The sequence below is a fragment of the Myotis brandtii genome, unplaced genomic scaffold (genome assembly GCF_000412655.1).
Source record: "Myotis brandtii unplaced genomic scaffold, ASM41265v1 scaffold493, whole genome shotgun sequence".
In the NCBI taxonomy this organism is placed as follows: domain Eukaryota; kingdom Metazoa; phylum Chordata; class Mammalia; order Chiroptera; family Vespertilionidae; genus Myotis; species Myotis brandtii.
The window spans coordinates 537,290-558,582 of NW_005368827.1; the positions used below are offsets into that span (position 1 = coordinate 537,290).

Below are 21,293 nucleotides of genomic sequence, written 5' to 3' on the forward strand. Positions count from 1 at the left end.
TATGAAAGACACTTCTTGAAAATGCCTAAAGAAAGTTGTCATTTTTTCATGGTGAAGGGACTGGAGTCCGTGTTGATGAAAACACCTTGGTGGCTGCAGTGACTGGCAGTGGCTGCAGCCGCGGGATGATGAGGCTGGTGCCTTCCCCTGATCAGCCTGGTCGCCTCCCACAAAGGGAGGCCAGACTGCGGCTTAGGCCCACTCCCCAAGGCGGGCAGGGAGCAGGCCTAAGCCATCAGTAGGACATCCCCTGAGGGCTCCCAGTATGTGAGAGGGGGCAGGCTGGGCTGAGGGACCCCCCCCCCTCAGTGCACGAATTTTATGCACCGGGCCCCTAGTAATAATAATAATAAGAAGAAGAAGAAGAAGAAGAAGAAGAAGGCCATTGCTGCCTACTTTCTCTGAAAGATTGTATTACATAAAATAGTCTTTGCAAAGTATCTGGTAGAATATTTTTCCCCTAATATAATTTAAATATGTTATAATCATTGTTTTACTGGTAATCTATATATATAAAAGCCCAGCGACTGGAATGGCAGAATGACCAGAACGACCGGTGGCTATGACGTGCACTGCAGAAGCTAACCATCCTGATCTGGACCCCGATAGCCGCCCCCAACCCCAATCAGGGGTGAGGCTGGCCAGCCAACCGCCCACGGCCCCTCCTCCCCACCAGCCCGGCCTGCTGGGTACCCATTAGGGTGGGCCACTGGACCCCACCCATGTACCAATTTGTGCACCGGGCCTCTAGTAAATTAAAAACAGGAATAACTTGTGTGTTATATCTATGGAAGAAATACCTGCATTACTCACTGAAAATTTAACCAGCAATTATGTTGAAAATTTTGCAGGTCATGATGAGAAAGTTGACCAAACTGAAGTCTGTTTAAAATCAATAGCTTTATATTACATGATTACCTTCTCGAAATAACTATTTTTATTAAACTTAGGGATTTAAAAATATGCATGTAATTAAGATATATTAAAATCTACCTTTTAGCTCAAAGGTTTGTCTGATTTGGTTCTTCAAAGAAAAAAGCAGAAAATAAATTTTACATAATTTGGCATTTTAAAGAAATTGGCATAATATTTATGATATTTAAAATCTTCCCCTGATGTGGTCTATAGTTCACAGAACCACAGTTTAGAATAAAGAAGAGATAAAATATGACCAGTGAATACTATTTGAAAAGCATAAGTATCACTGAATTAGATTATGGAAATGAGCTGAACAATATACTATAAACATAGTGATAAGATGCTTTCGAACATAGTATGTAAATGTGAAAATTGCATTTGATTTAGAACCAAATTCTGCTATTTTTAAAATTTACTACCATCAGTGTTCATTTTGCCTGAATGTCTGTGCAATATCTTTTACTGCTTTTTGGGGGCTCCCTTGTGGCATGTTAGGAAGTCTAGATGTGTCACTATTCATTTATACAATACAGTAGTAATTCAATATTTAGCTATTTTTATTTTCCCTGTTGATTATACATTTACCTCAATCAATTGTTAATCATAATTCATTAGCTACTGTCATGAGATAGTAGTTAATGGAATTTGGAGAACCTATGTGGGTGAAATTGAACTGACTAGACAGCTATTTCAAAGCTTTATTCTTACAATTTAAGTTAAGTGTGGGGTCCTGAATTCTACAACAGTGCTGACTCCCTTACTTTCTCCTGCACCTATGCCCAAGTGGTCCCAGTTCTCTTTACTGAACCCTTTAAATGACTCCTGTTTTCTGATTATTCATTCAGTTTCTGCCTCAGTTTGGATTCTCAATCGCTCTCATCAATATTATTATTTTACCACCCAAAAGTTATTGATGTATCTAAACCTATAGTCTCTTCATCTGTCCTAGAATTCTCTTTCCAAAGTGCATCAGATAATGCCACTTTTCTACTTAACAATACCCAATGACTCATACTGAACCACAAGACTTTTTATTTCATTTACTGCCACTCTTCCTTTTGAAGCTTACCTTTCAATGGTATCATGGAATAAGGTCTCTAAAGACTTCCTTCACCTCATCTCCAGGTGTAATGTATGTTTCTTGATACTCAGCTAGAATGTCATTTACTCTAGGACAGTGGTTCTCAACCTTCCGAATGCCGTGACCCTTTAATACAGTTCCTCATGTTGTGGTGATCCCCAATTTCATTGTTACAAATTGAACATAATTAAAGCATAGTGATTAATCACAAAACAATATGTATTTATATATGTTTTCCGATGGTCTTAGGTGACCCCTGTGAAAGGGTCGTTCAACCCCCAAAGGGGTCGCGACCCACAGGTTGAGAACCGCTGCTCTAGGAGGTCTCCTGAGACATTTGCATATCCCTTTGCTTCCATCGCACACTAGTATAATTCTATTTAATCTTACAATATTTATCACATTGCACTGTAATTTATTTGGTACACTTTATTTGCCTCATTAAATTTCATGTTTTTCAAGAGTTTTCTTACTGAAGGTATACCTGGTTTTTAAATGTAACCTTATTATGTGCATAAAGAAGTATAAAGTTTATAATTATATATGTAATTTATATCAGTTATAAACTGGTAAGTTTTTTATCGGTTCAATACCTTAAAAGGTCTAAATATATTTATCTTGAAATAAGTTTTGTTTCACCTTTTTTTTATTCACCTTCCAACAAACTTCCCTTTTCTGACCTCTGGTACATAAGTTATAATATCTATAGTCCTTTCAAATTACAAAATTAGCTTCTAATTATTTATTTAGTTAAATCCTATAATATGGCTGTAAAGAAGGTGGCTGACAAATTGTGGTACAGTGAATCCAAACCTATTTTTAGACAATCTAAATTAATGCTGGTTGTGACAAGCATACAGTGGTTTACTTTATAAACCCTCTAACAATAAAGCATGAATTATAGATATGAAGGCATATTAAAAAGCAACAACAAAAAATACAAGAAAAGTGAAGTAAAATGGAGGCTGCCAAAAGAAATATTATAAAGAAAGACACAGAGCAAATGGAAAATCTTAAAAGATAAATTAATGTATGCCCAAAGGCAATGAATGCCATTTAGTAATAAATATATGAGAAATAAAAATGGAGCCAATTAGCATGAACAAGAAAATGCAAAAACAATCAGGAATAAGGAAGAGCAATATGCAGGGTAAGTTGCATGAGATTCAAAACAAGGTGAGGAAAATTGTAAAATGAAGTGAAGGAAGTACAAAATGATGAGAAAGGAAAGGTGGCAAGTGAAGGAAAATTGTGACCATGATAAAGATAAATAAAATGACATTTTGCAACTGTAGGAAGTGCAAGAGGTCAGAACTTTGAAGAGATGGAAGAAATAATTTATTGACTGCAAAGGTAGAGGAGCTGATGAAACAATTTTTTTTCTGACTTAGTGTCTACAAATAGTGAAGTGGCGAACATCTCAAACACAGGCATGCATTACCCAGGAAATAAAAAGGAAATTAAGACAGCTGTGAAATGTCTAATCAATTGAAGTGGGTTTTTGCTATTTCTTATTCTATTTAAAACCAAACAATAAAACTACACAGCATTACTACTTCATCTTGGCTACAATAAACATTTTCAGAGGTGATTGCAAGTGGAATAAACCTGCCAATTAGGTGAAGAACATGAGTCTCTAAAAAGATATCCGTAAGAAAATCCAGTAAACACTAGGCCATACGTTTCCAAAGACAGAGAATCCAAGTAACACTTTCTGGATTTATTTTAAATTTTAGGCAAAATAAATAATTACATAACTAATACTTTTCAACTAAAATTTTAAAAATTATTTGTAATTTTTCCTTTATTTGAACTGACTTTCCATAAGTCTATTAGAAGAATCTTCGAATAATAAACTGAAATATAAGGATTTCATTGTTATAGTTATATTCAAGAATACATTAATCAAATCCTCTAATAAAAAACACAGGAAAAAAACATGTTCCTGAAATGCATAATTTTTGGTAATTAAGTAAATTATCAACACTACAATTTTGACCTTAAGGTAAAAACTTATTTTTCTTATGAAGCCTATAACAAATATGCTAATTATTATTATTGGTTTGTGATCTTGATTTTTATAACACAAGTGTAAGAAAAACTGAACTGAGATCCAATTTCATATCATATATGTTCTTAAATAGTTATAAAAAGATCATGGATTTCAAGTAGTTTGAATGATATAAATTTGTTAACTAGAAAGTTCATGTCCTATTATTGTACTGTCTAGTTGACCGTAACAAAGCATATACTTAATTAGGAAAAGTTCTAGACATAATTTTATAGATTTTCCAGAATCTAAATTATTTTTCAGTGGTTTTATATAAAAAACTATTCAGAAAAACGGATTCAACATTATAGAATCAGGATCTATTGCTTGAAAGAAGACCATATTAGAAACTGTAAAGATACATAATTGGAATTGGAACTTAACACATAATAAGGAATAAAACATATCTCTGCTGCTATAATCCAGGTAGAGAGTGCAAACCATCATAAAAGAGGTTCGAATAAAATGCCTAGGTTATTTGAAAGAGAGAGAGATTTGTGACAATAAACATTTTATTCAATTATTCATTCGAAAAATATTTCCAAATACATCAAGTTTGTATATTTGAATATGGGTAAAAGTTAGACAGACGGAAATGTGAAACAAGAAACTTTTCAGAAGAAGGAAGCAAGAAATCCAAGACGAGGAGGTGGAGAGGGAGCTAACATCTATTGATTGCCTAGTCTGTACCTGGCATTTTATATAACTTCTGTCTTTTATCCTTAGAACATTTGTACATTAAACCCCCCCCCCCAAAAAAAAAATAATTGCCATTGTGACTTCACAGAGGAAGTTCCTTTTTTAAAAAAATACATTATTATTGATTTCAGAGAGGAAGGGAGAGGGAGAGAGATAGAAACATCAATGCTGAGAGAGAATAATTGATTGGCTGCCTCCTGCATGCCCCCTACTGGGGATCGAACCCGCAACATGGGCATGTGCCCTGATCTGGGATTGAACTATAATCTTCTGGTTTACAGATCTACGCTCAACCACTGAGCCATGCCAGCCGGGCCATGGAAGAAGTTTTTTAAAAGGAGTTAGAGATATTTTTCAAAATTGTTCCAGATCCTTGAAGTTGTAAATGAAGAGCCAAGATTCAATTCCAGGCAGTTCTATCTTTATAATCTAGGCACTTCCTAGAAATTTCTTGCTGGTGAATTGACTGACATATCCATAAAAGGTCTGAGTTAGAGTTCAACATGGATGTGAAGCTTGGTGCAGAAAGTGACACATTGTCCCTTAGTGTTTAAAATGCACAATGTAAGAGATCAACCAAACGACATGTATGCATGCATATAAGCATAACCAATGGACATGGACACTAGGGGGGTGAGAGTATGTGCCGGGAGATGGGGGTGGCCAGGGGGAGGTCAATGGAGGAAAAAGGAGACATATGTTATACTATATGTAATACTTTAAACAATAAAATAAAATCGGTATTGAAAAAAATGCACAGTGTGTAAAAATAAATAAATAAAATAAAATGCACAGTGTGCCCAACAATTGTGGCACTCTCCAGATGGGGGTATCGGCATTCTCCATGAAGAAACTACCAATCAGAAAGAGCAGCAGAGAGTTGAGTCAAGAATCTGGAAATTTAATCTGTCTGATTTAACCAAGACCTAAATAATAGAGTTTTGGGCCAAATATTCGGGCATCCTTTTGAAAGCATTTTCTGAGTGCTCATTCTGTCCTAATAGATGCTTGGTGGCGTCTTATTGACTTTATCTCTTTGGCCAAAGTAGGAAGCAGAAGGAATTGCAAGATAAGACAAAACATAGGCAATAGGTGACATGAGGTTTTAACAAAAATTGGGTGATCTGTTTTTTGTACTACAGAGAACTTTAGAACAACATTGCTTCTCCTTATTCTGGCATACCACATCCTGTGTGATAAAAAGTCTCAAAGACTACCGTCCCATCTTTACTTTCTACTTCCTTCCTTGCCCCTACTGCCCAATAGAATAAAACTACTAATATAAACTATTGCACATATTCCATGATAGTCCCTTTTTATACCCTGTTCAAATCATTCTTTCCCTTGGAATGCCTTCTCTCTCTCTTCCTTCTTCCCTCCTACCCTCTCCCTTTCTTTGTTCTTCTCCGTCTTCCTCCTCTTCATCTCATCTGTTTCTCCTTCTCCTTCTTCTTTATGCATATGATAAATTTCTGTGTATACTTCAAAGCCAAGCTTTCTTGATATTGTAATTCATGAGCCCTACTGATCTGTCATTGAGGCAGTTTCTCCCTCTTCTAAAGTTTCTTAGCATTCATTTGGTACTTACAACATCTTAAATATAATAGCCCTGCTCATATTACAAATATTATGTTCATGTTTTATATATTTTATTAGACTTCAAGTTTCTTAGAAAGAACTTAATAAATATTTCTTGAATAAATAAATGGTGAAATGTTAGGGTATTTCCCCCTGAAATTATCCCTAAACCATTTCCATGAGAGAACAAAATACTATACAAATAAGAGTTCAAGGGGAAAAAATGAATTTTCCATAATAGTACAAGAATATTAAGGTGGATCTGTGTCTAAATAAATGAAATAATCTTTTCATAGGCTAATGTTAACCAGGAACTGCTCATTAGGATTTCTGAGATCAGAGGGAGAATTTAGAACCCTATTAATCTATTTAATGGACAGCTGAATGTCATTTCTGCTAACATTTCCCCTCTGATTTCTTCTCTAGCTTCTTTCTCTGGGAAGAAATAGTTTAAAGAAGATTTGGCTTCATCAGCACTTTTTAGAACAACATCAGATACTTAGTAAGGTCCTTACGTTTTCTAGAAATCTATTTTTTTAATGCTTGCCCACGGATACTACCAATTATTCTAAAATTTGAGACAACAAGCATGATAACTTCTATTATCTATTTATTACTAGCAATGCTCAAATTCATGACATTCCAAATTTCACTCACTCAAACTTGATTTCCCATGTGATTGCTATTTCATTTATCTGACATGTATTTACCGGTTTGGAACCTAGTTCTAGATGCTGAAGATACTACAGTAAACAAGATAGTCAAGTCCTATGCGCTGATAAAGTTAGCATTTTGGTGAGTTTGATGAAGATATACCAAAAATTGACTAACAAGCAAATAGAAATATATAATGATAACAGGTGTTTTGCATAGTATTAAAATAGTGCAGAGTGACAGAAAATGAAAAAGTCTCTACTTTTAGAAATGGCAATTAGGGAAAGCCTTTGCAAGTAGGTGAAATCTGAATGACAGAAGGGAGAAACTATACAAAGATCAAGAGATTAAGAATGTTCTAGACATAAAAAACAGTAGGGGCACAACTTATATGGTAAAACTGATTGAACATATTCAAGTGAATAGAAATAATAGCATGGCTGGAATAAAGTATAAAGAAAGTGGATGAATGAGATGGGTCTAGAGCATTTGGAAAGGGATGGATCATGCACGGTGCATTAAACCAGAATAAAATATTAAAATTATATTTTAAATAGGAAATTATTATATAGCTTTGAACAGATAGATTGCATATTTATATTAACATATTTAGAAGATCATTCTGGCTGATATTGAAGGATAAATAATAGAGGGATTGAACAGAAGTTTGGTGACCAGCTAGAAGATTATTATAGCACTCAGAAAATGATGATGGTGACTTGAACCAGGGTGGTCTAATGGGGAGAGAAAAAGTAGATGCATTTAGGTTGCTTTGATGTAGTGCTGAGAGGTCATACTGATGATTTGAATGGGTTTGGTTTAGACAGGAATCAAGAATGAATTCTAGATTTTTACCTTGAACAACTAAGTGGTTTCAGTGCTTTGTCATGATGGGAAATGCCAAGAGAGAAACAGTTTTTTGAGTGGAGAGGAAAATAAGTATTTTGTTTTGTTTTGTCTTGTTTAGGATACATATTAGACATTTATAAATGGAGACATCAAGGATGCAGTTGGATGTGCAGGTCTTAAAATCTATGTCAAAACTGGATATAGAGATTTGAGTGTATGTGACATGTAGATAATTTCAAGGCATGTTACTGAATAAGATCAATGAGAGAATTGGAGACATTACAGAGATAAAAGGGTCAGAGACCAAGCCCTGGATAACTCTTTAAGTAAGATATGGCAAGGAGGAGGCAGAAAAACTAAGAGACAAAAGGAATGTCCATTGAGACATAATATCACAGAAGTCAAAAGAAGATGATATTTCAGGAACAGAGAGGTCAACTAAGCCAAATACTGCTTTTTCCCCACACAATAGCTTGGGCTTTGGGAGTACAAAGAGGAATATATCCTAATTCCTGAACTTAAAGTTCATATTCAAATTGGGTAGAGAGTAAAGCAAACAGACAATTTCATTCCGGCACATAACTGTGATAGTTTAAGGTATTATGGGAGCACATAAGGACATGTCTGCCAATACTTTGAGGAAAGCAATTAGGAATGGTCTTTTGGAGGACATGTTCTCTAAAGGAAATATAATAAAGAGTTCAATGACAGAAAAATTAGGAGATGTAGCTACACAGAAGAGCATTTATAGTAAATAGAATAGTTTGTAAAAGGCAAAAGGGCAAAGTTTGATAACTGTAGGTGTAGGTATGCTCTCAGGATGAATAGGACTTAGATGCATCCATAGGATATAAGTCTAAAGAGATCAGCAGGACTCTGATCATGGACAACTTTGAAAGATATAGTAAAGAGTTCAAACTTTTTCCTAAAGGAGTCATGGAGGAATTAGAAACAGTGGCCAATTATGAAAGCATTTTGTATTTTAAAACATTGTCTGTGGCAGCCAGCCCCAGGAGTGTGGCTTAAAATGAGTAAGGAAGGCTGATATGAATATTGTTTAAGAACCTGTGGTAGAAATTTCAAAATTCCATCAAGAAAAGATGAGTACCTAAAAAAGAGAAAGTAGAATCTTAAAGAATCTTACCTAAGTCCGTCAAAGCCCATGCATCTTATAACAGATGATAAATAGTAAAGATGGACACTGTTAATAATTAAGATAGAGGGTAACTTTGGTCCAGTAAATGGAGCCTCTTAGGTTGGAATTTGGTCAGAAAAAACCTGGTAAATAATTCCTAACAGATGGCAACACAGTATCATCCATGACCATTAACATCAAGATCTCTGCTTTATGCTTCATCCAAGAAATGCAACTTCTGACAAAGTCGTCATTTCCAATTCTACAATAGGTCATTTGCCATAAGAGTATTTACTATTCCCTTTGAAAAAAATACAGAGGTCTCTCTTAATAAATAATGTTTGTGATACTGTTGATGAATAACATAATAATTATTTGGAGGCTTCCTATACGACACAGGAATTATCCTCTCTGCAGCTTAATAGGTGACATATCAAAGTGCTAAAGATTCAACTAGAGATCAGAAACCACCTCCAAGGACTTTGAAAAATCTAATTCAATCTGCAGTACATTTTTGTTTGCTTTTGTAACTCACTTCTATTACTTACTTTCTTCCTAGTGTTCATAGATATATAGCTCCTTTTTCTGCAATTCTGGGACCTTAACATGGTAGATGGCCATGGCATTTCTCATGGCATTGTCCTGAGACATGAGGGATCTTACAAAACGTTGCTTAGAGGCCTTTATTTGAAACATTTCCCATTGTTAATGTCTCAACTTAATTTGGCTAAAATGTGTTTCAAATTATGTATCAAAAATTAGGCAATGACACATTTAAATTATAAAACATTAGGAACACATATAAGTGTTCATCCTGGCTTTAAGTATTGCCTGAACCACTTATTTGGTAATTAATTTTGTACTTTCCAGAGGCATCATCTGCATGTGCTACTTATTGGTACTTAATTCTTTGTAATTTACCTCTTCAATTTGTCTCTCCAGGTTCACATAATCACAATGTTTTGTAGGTGACCAATATGCTAGAAATCATTCGGCAAATGCTATAATTGTATGGATAAGGAAACTGAGGCCCAGAACTGTAAAGCCTTTTTATATTTCTGTAGTCTGTAAGAGGGAGAGCTGGAAAAAAAAATTCAGGCCTACTGTTTTGTTTTGTTTTTTAATTATCTTTATTGTTGAAAATATTACAGATGTCGCTTTTTCCTCCCCATCCACCCCATCCACTTCCTCCATAACCCCAGGCTGTCACCACACCATTGTTTATGTCCATGGATTGTGCATATCCTATATAATAAAAGGCTAATATGCAAATGGACCAAATGATGGAACAACCGAACAACCGAACAACCAGTCACTATGACGTGCTCTGACCACCAGGAGGCATGTGCGGAACATGGTGGGTGTCAGCCGTGGAGGGATGGTGGAGCAGGTGAGTGGAAGCACCAGACCAAGGCAGGGCACTGGTCGCTGTCATCAGGGCGAGCCTCTGGTGGTTACTGAAAATTTTTTGCTCCTGTGCACTAGGGTCCCGCCGGGTGCTTGCATCTGCTGCCAGCGCCAGCCCTGCTCGCACCCGCTGCTGGTGCCGGAGCCACCACTCACACCCACTGCCAGTGCCTGGTGCCGGCCTCAATCACTCGGCACCTTCAGTGGGTGCAAGCGGTGGTTGCAGGCCCCGATCGCCCCTCAGGGCTTCTCCATCTCCCCCTGCTCCTGAGGGGAGAGTGGGGCTGGAAGCCGCCTCTCGCCCCTGCTGCTGGCAATGGCCCTGCTCGCACCCACTGCCAGCGCCAGAGCCGCTGCTTGCATCTGCTGCTGGCGCCGGCCCCAATCGCTCTGCACCTTCAGCGGGTGCAAGCGGGGTTGGCACCGTCAGCGTGTGCGAGCAGCAGTGGCAGGAGTGAGGCTGCAGGCAGATAGGGGACCAGGGGTCACAGTGGGAGAGGCTGGGCAGGGGTGTGGAGGATGGGCCGAGACCCACCCCTGTGGCTACCGCAGCTTTGTGGCCCACAGTTCCTTTTAAGGTGCACAAATTCATGCACTGGGTCCCTAGTCTCTCTATATAAAAGGCTAAGTGTCCATTCATCCAACCGGTAGCTATGACACGCACTTACCACCAGGGGTTCAACGCAGGAGCTGCCATGATGCGCACTGGCCATTTAAAAATAAATGGCACCATGGACCTGGTGCTGACAAACCAACACTTGGCTTCCCCCAGGTGCAACACAGGCCCTTCCACCACCCCGGAACAACATCCCACCAAATCACAGCCAACTCTGCCAAGGCCCTAAGGTGCAAAATGCAGCCCACAGAGCAGCCCAGCCCAGAAACAGTCACTGTGGACGCTGGATAATAACGTCATGTAGCAACGCCTGGCTTCCTCTCTCTAGAGACTAGCCTCCTTGGAGTTTCTTCAGCCCAGGAACCCAACTTGCTTTATATCCAGTTTCAAACATTTTACAATTTAACCAAATGTTTGTGAAGCATTTTCACATGCCTCATCTCATTTGATCCTCACAGAAGTCCTGGAGTAGGTAGATAGGAGACTTGGTAGAATCCTGTTTTCTTTTCCTTAGCCAGAAAACAGAGATTTAGAAAGTTTAGAAACGTGACCCTACTGAAAAGAAGTAAGAAATAGTGGCACTTGAAAATGACTTCAGGTTTTCTCACAGAATATAGTCAAACACTTCTGCAGTTAAATATTTTACCCTTTGTTCTCCCTGCGTGATCTATAATAATAATCTGCTTCATGTTGATATTTATTGCTGTGTTGCTGACAATTACCTGAAACAGAAGTTGGGGTGCTTCACTGGGCTGGAAGAAGTTTAGCTAAATCACAAAGCAGGACTAATTAAAAAGACTAAGTTGACTCATGCATGTGTGATACATATAAAGCCCTTGCTGGCGCCAATCGCATTCGTGTGTTTCGATCTGTCATTGTCGATCGTGAATTTGGTTGACACTTCTGTTATAGAGAAAGGATGAATAGTGGTATTAAAAATATTTCTTCTAATTAATTTCCTTTCAACGTGCACAAATCCATGCACCAGGACACTATGCATAGTATTATAGTATTCATATAAATTCTTTGGTTAATCACTCCCACCACCACTCCCACTTCTCTCTGAGATTCTTCAATCTGTTCCATGCTTCTAAGTCTCTGTATCTATTTTGTTGTTGTTGTTAATTCTCACTGAGGATATTTTTCTTTTCTAAAAATTTTTTTATTGATTTCAGAGAGTGGAAGGGAGAGGGATAGAGAGATAGAAACATCAATTATGAGAGACAATCATTGATCAGCTGCCTCCTGCACGCCCCTTACTGGGAATCAAACCCACAACCCGGGCATGCCTGACCAGGAATCAAACTGTGACTTCCTGGTTCATAGGTCGATGCTCAACCACTGAGCCATGCCAGCCAGGTGAGGATATTTTTCCATTGATTTTTAGAGAGTAGAAGAGAAGGGGAGAGACAGTGAGAGACAGGGAGAAACATCTATGTGAGACAGACACATTAATTGGTTGCCTCCCGCACATGTCCCAACCAGGGCCAAGGATTGAGCCTGCAACCGAGGTACATGCATTGATTGGAATCAAACCTGGGACCCTTTGGTCCACAGTCCAACACTCTATCCACTGAGCCAAACTGGGTAGGGTTCTGGATCCATTTTTCATCAGTTTATTTTGTTCATTAGATTTCATATATGAGTGAGATCTTGTGATACTTGTCTTTCTCTGACTGGCTTATTTTGCTTAGCATAATACTCTCCAGGTCCCTCCATGCTGTCTCAAAGGGTAAGAAACCAATGTCTTTGTTTAAAACTCTTAAAGAGAGACTGTCATATACTTCTTTGTATTGTCTTCTGTGCTTAGTAAATTATCTTACACCTTTTGTTGACTTTTAAATTGTTAATGCCCACAATGTCCTAGATTAATCATTTGATATGATCAGCACTGTGATTTTATAGGAAACTTGAACTGTTAAAAGTAACCTTTAAAGTTTTGTTCCTTTCGGTTCTCATCTGAAAACCAAAATCATATTAAATCAATCTCTTCCAGACCTGTCTAAAAGCCTAGGAAGTTATTCCTCCCTTAAAATAAATATAAATATCATAAGATTTATCTTCATTCTAGGTTTGGAGGTGAAATGATAAACTATTTTATCATGCCATTTTATAGTATAAAACTTTTCTATTAAAATTATAAAAATGTGTTGTAAATATCAATATATTTTGGAGTTTACTTTTTGAATGTAGACTAAGATAAAATAAAAGTTAAAATGATAGGCATATTATTACATAGATAAAACTATATAGAATATTTATAAAATGCAGTATCATTGAATATTTTTGCTCCTACATTTCCTTTTATAAATATTGACCTAAATATATTGCATATCAAGGCACATTTCTTGAGGTGTGACAGAGTAAGATGCTTCTATATTTTCCTTTATCCTATCTAATAAAGAGGGAATATGCTAATTGACCCTCACACTGTTGCAAAGATGATGGCACCCACAGCCAATAAGGAGGGAATATGCTACTTGACTTCCCCGCCCTCAAAGATGGTGGTGCTCACAGACAATAAGGAGGGAATATGCTAATTGACTGCCCCGCCCTCAAAGATGGCAGCACCCACAGCCACAAGATGGCAGCACCCTGTCCCCTCAGCCCCCCAGCCGCCCAGGGCCGCCCGAGGCTCAGGTAACCAGGGCCGGCCGAGGTTTGTGCAGCCGGCAGTGGCAGCAGCAGAGGTGTGATGGGGGTGTTGCCTTCCCCTGATCGCTGGGTCACCTCCCGCCCCTGAGGGCTCCCAGACTGTGAGAGGGGACAGGCCAGGTTGAGGGACCCCCTCTTCAGTGTATGAATTTTCATGCACCGGGCCTCTAGTATCTTTATATTAATTTTTAAGAAAACAGTATTCCAGGAAATGAGATACTAAAAGATAGAGGGAACTGGCAAAAAATGAATTTTAAATAAGCTTTATAAAGAGAAGAAATTAAAATATTTCCTAAGTATAGATAAAGATGCTAAATATTTTCCAAATGATAGGCAATAAAATAGGCGAACAAAGAGAATAATGATGGTGATGGACTCAAAGTGGAGAGCTCAAGTTATTCATATATGAGTAGAATGTTGGTAGCATTTTGTCAGCTTGGCAAATGTAAGCCCTACAATGGACTAATGAAAGCTATAAGAAATTTGCACAAGTCAATGAAATTCAATGCAAGTAGGCATAAAAATTATTTACAAGAAAAGAGCATTGCTTAAGAGAAGGAGGGCTATAAAAATTCAGTAGAGAAAACTAAGGAATTTTGTTTTACCCACTAAATAAACTAGAACATATTTAAAAAATATCTGTGGTATAGCACAAACCATAATCAGATTTTTGTTTGTTCTTATTTCATATTATTATGTAGATACTACATGTTTAAGTCAATTCCACCCTAATGAAATATATTTTGTTTTATATGAATTATTCCATGGTTTCAATTTCCTATATATATATGCATTTTATCACTTTTTTTTTACATTAAACAGATGGCACTTACTATCCCTTTTATTAAAATGATTAGAATTTGGCTACCCACTCAATATTTTTATTTTGTCTTTCTGAGTTATAATGTCTGTGTTGATGATGAACCCCATTCACACATATAAAAACATACATATACATACATAAGTATCATATTATATGTAGAAATTAACTATAGTCATTTAATATTCTGAAAGAATAATTTATAGAGAGGAGCATACGTTAATATAGAGTTAGATGTTGCATAGCTATGCATTTCCATATAGAAGGAAACTATTTCATACATGTAGCATATTATAGGCATGTATGTAATGTTTTCCTTTATAAGGTCAAGATTTGTTAAGAAAAAAATATCTTTTTCTATAAAATAAATGGTTCCTCTTTCTTATTTCTTTATATATTTCCTTTTAATCACAAAACATTATTCATTTAAAATGTATTCTCTTGCATAATGTCATATTAAATGTGGCTTTTCATTATTGGTTTTGATGATTTTTTGAAGATTTTGTATTTAGATGGCATACACATTTTCAATCATGTCTTAATTACTTTTAAAAATGCTGCACTGGCTGAGGGACAAGACAGATAACTTGTTAAGCATTTGAAATTTCTGAGCTGTTTTCTCAGTTCTGGCAGTCACTACCCAAGTCCAGATTGTAACCTCCTTTCTGCCTCCAAAGCCTGCCTTGGCTCCGTGTCCAGTGAGGGATTATGGATTTAGCAAGGAAGGTAAGTGTGACTACAAGCATTGGCTCACCATCTGCTCCCCAGCAGAGCCTGGGCCAACCTGCATCGCCTGCAGCAAGACCAGGGCACTGTTCTCCAGCCAGCCCCTTTCCAACCTGGCTCAAGACACACATCGCATTCAGTCAGATGATTAGGTCTAAGTAGTCCATATGTAACAGAATATTTTTCCTAAATACCAAAATGAAAACAAAATGAATGCCATTTTTTCATTCTCCTTATTCGATACATCAAGTTTTACACAAATAAATACTCTCTTAAGGTTTATGCAAATGATAGAAAAATAAAACTATGCATTATTTAGCAGTTCTCCTATTTCAAGATCTAACAGACTTTATTCACAGCATGTTTTTCCCTAGTTTATGCTGGCCTTCTTTTCTGATTCAACTTTTTAATTCATCTTTTTAAATTATTCCTTTTTAAATCATTATCTTATGTGTCTTCATAGATTTTCATGCATTAATCTATTATTAATTTTTACTATACTCCACTTAATCTTAAATTGTTTAAAGCTCTTTTAAGAGTAAACACTTGCTTATGTTTTAAAGATAGCTTGTACTTTAACATTTTGCCTATTTTATCCAGTAGCCTCATTCAAACTTGAGTGTCAAATAAATTATAATTTTATCATGGGCATCTTATGCATAGAATAATCAAGCATTGAAAAAGGGAAGTTAACCTTTGTGTACAAGAATCAAGATTATTTTTCAATTCTCAAGAGCTGACAGAATTCTAGCCACCTACATTAACACACTTTCTTTTTTGAATTTATCAATAATATGTTATTATACATTTTCATATTTTGTTTCAGGTCAAGTGGTTTAAAAAAAATGAAAGATTTCCATAAATAGCAAAAAAGCCCTGCAGTTGAAAGTAGCTTTCTGCTTCCTTTAGCCATGTTGCTGATTTGAGTACACAGAGTGAACATGAAAATAAGCTGAACAAACATCTCACCCTTTTTACTTAAACTGTTGTCCGCCTGACTGCGGAATGCACACAGAAAACAATCTAAACTCGTATAACCCATAATACAGTATATTAAATTACAACACTGGTCAGTAATGGAAACTTATTCCCAGATATGAATTATTTACAGCCCATTTAAGTAATCCATATTCAGGTGTGGCAATGAAAAAAAGTGCAACATAAATCTTTAATGCTGACCGGTTGAGAGAGCAGAGCTGAGGATTACAGACATTTTAAAGAAAAAAAAAAAAACACTAAACGAATTGATATAGCCTGTTCAGTGGCTTACTGCACCAGCGTGCTAATAAATTGACGGATGGCGTGTCAGGGGTAGGAGTTGAAATCCCAGCATTTCTAACCAAGGCGGGATCTAATAGCAGACTACCAAAATAAGGAGTTTCTGAACCTGGTTGTCACAGGAAGCAGCGTGTGCATCTTTCCTTATATGCAAGTGTTCAAAATATCACATTTCAACAGGAAAATCCATGAAGGATTTCTCTTTTTAATTAATTCAGTAGCTGCATTAGTAATTTCAGCAAGCCACATAGCTGTGTTATAAAACAGAGAGGGTATATTAAAGGTAAGCTTTTCTTTTTCTTTTTCATGGAGTTGGTGCCAGTGCCTTATTTGGGGAAATAAACTTGTCAAATAAATCCCTTTAATCCTGTTTTACATTTCCATAGTATATAGAACAGAATTCATCAACCAACCTAAAGGGGGGAAAGAAGCAAAGGACTTCTGGAGTGTTTCACACTATTTTTTATATAAATTGCACAAGTTGTTAGCTACTTCAAACTGAAGTATAAAAGATCTTGGGGTGGAAGGAAGCTTCACTTTGCAATTTCTTTTGTTTCCTAGAGCAGTACCTATGTTAATTCATCTTACAAAGATCATTGCTCAAGAACTAAATTTTGCATATATTAGACAGCAGAATTAGCATTGCACTGTGTACAACACTGCACGCTAACTTCTCTCCAAGCAACCATTAAAGGTCATGTTTTGACGACTGAATGGCATGTCGGCACCTTGGTCCCCTGGAGAGGCATTCCCCAGGTACATGCAAAAGGTTATTAAATTACCTTCTGAGCAACACTATCTCTTCGGATGAAAATAATTACAGGCTTTTAGAGGCATCAGAATGCTTTCTTTCTTCCTCCCTTTCTCTCTCTCTCTTTTTTAAATAAGATGAAGATGCAGTACCTAATGACCATTTTTGTGTGTGAGTCATATAGCCTGTCAGCAGTGACAGGACAAATGAGCGTAATGGCATAGCTTAAAGGGGAAAGGTTCATTTTAAATAGTGACAAATAATATTTAAATGGCATTGTTGGAGACCCATCATGCTTGTAAAATGTAGTTTGTATCTCTTCTTCATCCTTTAATTTCATCACTGTCAAGTGGCATTAGCTGTTAACATGCAACATCAGGTGCAGATATAATTTTTAACTGTTAAATATGCCCCTAACCAAACATAATGTATCTTGATTTTTTGGTAGTATAGGTAACTCTTTCCATAATTAAAAAAAATTATCAAAATTTTTTAAAAAATAGGGCTTGCTTCTAAAAGATGACTTTACTGGAAGGATAAAGTAATAGCTTTAAAATACAATCCCTTGGATGTTATTTCTTGCTGTCAAGGTTCAAAAATGGAAATTAATTTTTAGGCTAAATGTAATTAGCAGATTGAGAGTAGTATGGGCAAGATCACCAGATGTAGCAATGTAGTCAAAACAGTCATGGGCAAACCTATCTAATGACATATATACTGTGTATACTTGGAGTAAGCTGGTGAGCATAAAAGGAATTCTCTTTTAAAGCAAATATGTAACTTCAAAACATATAATAAGGGTGAAGCACATCACTGCAAAGTGAGATTTTTTCTATTATGTATCTAGTTATGGAACTTGCACAAAGTTAACTAAAAGTAAATTCCATCTTTTAAATTTTCTTGAGATAAGACAGTGTCATATTTAAAATATGTAAAAATAAGTAACTCCTGAGACATCTCTTGCACAGAATTGCAGTTCTAATTTCAAACTTTCATATAAAGCCTTCTAATTCTTAAATATTTGTACACAGCCTCATCACATTTATTGCTACTTTATTTTCAGATCATTTAAGCCAAAAACTGGAGACAGTTTAGGTACCTTTGAGTTGTTAAAAGTTATAGCCAATTTTCTGAAAAATTATACCAGCTAAAAACACAACATTAAATATTTACCCTGTTGGATGTTAAAAAACGCTTACAATGAAAAATGTTCACATATTGACTATTCAAAATGGCCTTCACTTTGAAATTGTGAAATGGAAGGGATTGCAGATGTACAAGAATAAATATAAAAACAAATGAGTTGACTTGAAGTGTTGCCGGCTTTCATAAACATGCTACTGCAATAACATGTGACATTAATATTTAATTACAAAAGCACTGCTGCAAAATCTTTGAAATTAATGTTTTGCAAAATTAACATTCAGTGCACAGAAGCAAAGTCGTTCCAGGCGCGACTGTGATTAACAATGCCATTCACTTTACATATTATATTAATATATTATTCAAGCTACGAATTAACACCTCCTAATTTAAATAAGGTGCTACATATCATGATGAGCTAAAATGCTTTTCTTAAAATGGCCCGTCTGATTTTAAGCAATCTGTGTTTATCATTTAATATTTTGTTATTGAATACTGTTCTCCGTAAAACTCCTTCCACTTTAATTTCAAGCAGAGACCTCATTAAACTGGTGCCTTCCGTTTCTAGGATTGTTAAACCATTTGAACCATATTTTGTTTGCTAGCTTAGCCAGCAGTGCTGAAATACTACTGTGTGCTCGGGTGTGTTCTTAGGCAGCCCTACTTTCATGTCAAGGTTCTAAGGGTCCTTTCAAGCAATGTGCTTCTTCGTTTTCAATGAGACACTTGTTTGCACAAATAGCGCCACTATCATTATGTCACAGATTTCTACACTTTCACTCTCACTGGGAGGTAAGCCTAGTTTTTTGGAAGGAGGAGCTGCAGTTTCAAAGCTCTGCCTCCCATACTAAACCTCAGAGCTCACCAGTTTCATATGAAAGTGTGAAGAGACTGGGAGATGAGAGGAATTTCTTGTTTTAATCTATGAATGTGGGAGAATTGACATTTCCGGTAGGAACTCATTCATCAGGAAGTAGATCAGAGGGCCATTTATGTTTCACTGAAGCCAATACAAATAAGGCTTTTTAAATTTTTTTTAAGTAAGATTACAAAACAGGTGAAATCACATTTAGAGAGTACCACTGCAGAGCCTTACACGCTTGTTCCACCATTACAACTATGGGACCACTTCAATAATGATTTGATTATCGATATTCTTGAACTGAAAAATAATTATTGACATTCCAAGGAAATATTTATCAATAAGAATCAATTGCTAAGACACCTCAGAATAAGCTTAGAGGTTTAGTGTATTATAAAACTTGTTTCTAAGTTACAGTTATAATTCTTTAGTTTTCCAATCAACAAATATAAGGAAATAATGAAATCGAGCTGCACCCATTCCATAATTTTAGATCCTTGAAAATGAAAGAACATTTTGATCATTGGTATCAAGTTGAAAACTCCAAAGCAGTATTTCTGGATATCTCTTCCATGACATATAATTCCTACTCAGGTTCTTAATTTATAAAACTGGATGAGTAACAGACTTGAGATTCTCAAAAAAAAAAAAAAAAAAAAAAAAAAAATTTAAAAAAAAAAAAAAAGAAGAAATTTAGAAATGAAAAGCCATCTTTACACCATATATTTAATCTCAATATAGGGTGCAGAAAGCAGATGGATGTTTACTGCTAACCAATGGGGTATCAATACACTGTTGCATTTTTCAAGTTTGCTAAAAAGCAGAGAAAATCTTCATATCTCAAGTTTCTCTTAAAGGCCCAGCCTCATTTTGGCCTGGCATTAATGTCAATCATTTCTTGTTCTAATTTTTAAAAATACATTATCATCTTTAAATTATTTTATAAAATTATGTTCTGATTCAATGTTATATGTCATTCCAATAGTATGAGAAATCCTAAATTTGAAAAATCAGAGTATTTATTAATGTAAAATTTAAACATAATAGTTTTGATGTTAGTAATGATGTGATGGAATTTTCAAAGATTGTCCACTCTTTAAGAAATAGTCATATCTAACTGGGTAACATTATTTTAGCTATTCAATTAGCAGATTCAAAGAATGTAAAAGAAATTAGAATTTTCAAGATGAGTCAGATTGCTTATGTGTATGTAAGCTGCCTATCCCTTTCATGGAAAACAATACTTGAAACGATATTTTTTTCCCAAAGTGAATGGGTTGAACAGTAAGCAGTTTTTTATTATATAATTAACAAAAAAAGAAATTTCATAATTATGAGTCACATTTTAGAAAATATTAGTCTAAAAATAATGTTAATCATGGATTATCGAAATTAAAACCCCAACATTTACTTGGATGCTTTGTAAGAACCATATTTTAAAGATCATCATTTCATGTCAATGACTCTAGAAGGTAGGAAAAGGCAAGACTATTAAATGAATCCTAAAATATAATTTTCTAGTGGTAACTTCTTGGGAATATTTATTTCTTTATATGATGACTATACAGAAAGAAAATTACTTGAATAAATGTTTCCCAAACTATAAATTTATTTGGTAAACATGCCATAAAAAATTCAAAATTACTAAACATGTCAGGATATTCTATGCCAAAGGCACCAGGGGAGAGGGGAACAATTAAAATTCTGTAGTGTAGTATGATTCAAAAACACAAAGAATTTTTGTTATGGTGTTTGAAGGGTGGGGACAAACAGGGTTATTCAGGGTAAACCTTTGTCTTAATTATCGATGAATAATGTGAGTTTCCAACAATTATGTCCAAGGTAATGCCAGGAAATTTATATCTTGTGAATAAATGTATGCTATAAAAAATGAACTGACCCCCAAAACACCCCTGTAATGGTTCATATGTTGGGCTATACTTTAGATAAGAATATTATAATGACACTCTATGATATTTCCAGAAATAATACTATTCTCTGTTGTCTAAGATAGAAATATCATATTCCTAATTCCATGCCATATTACAGCAAAGTTCCAGTGTACCAGAGT

At 35.8% G+C, this 21,293-nt stretch overlaps 1 protein-coding gene across 1 annotated transcript in view; it reads right to left on the reverse strand.

The window, feature by feature from the left end:
- Nucleotides 1-21,293, reverse strand: part of ARHGAP15 (Rho GTPase activating protein 15) — a 665,580-nt gene that overhangs the window by 398,968 nt on the left and 245,319 nt on the right. The window lies entirely within an intron of this gene.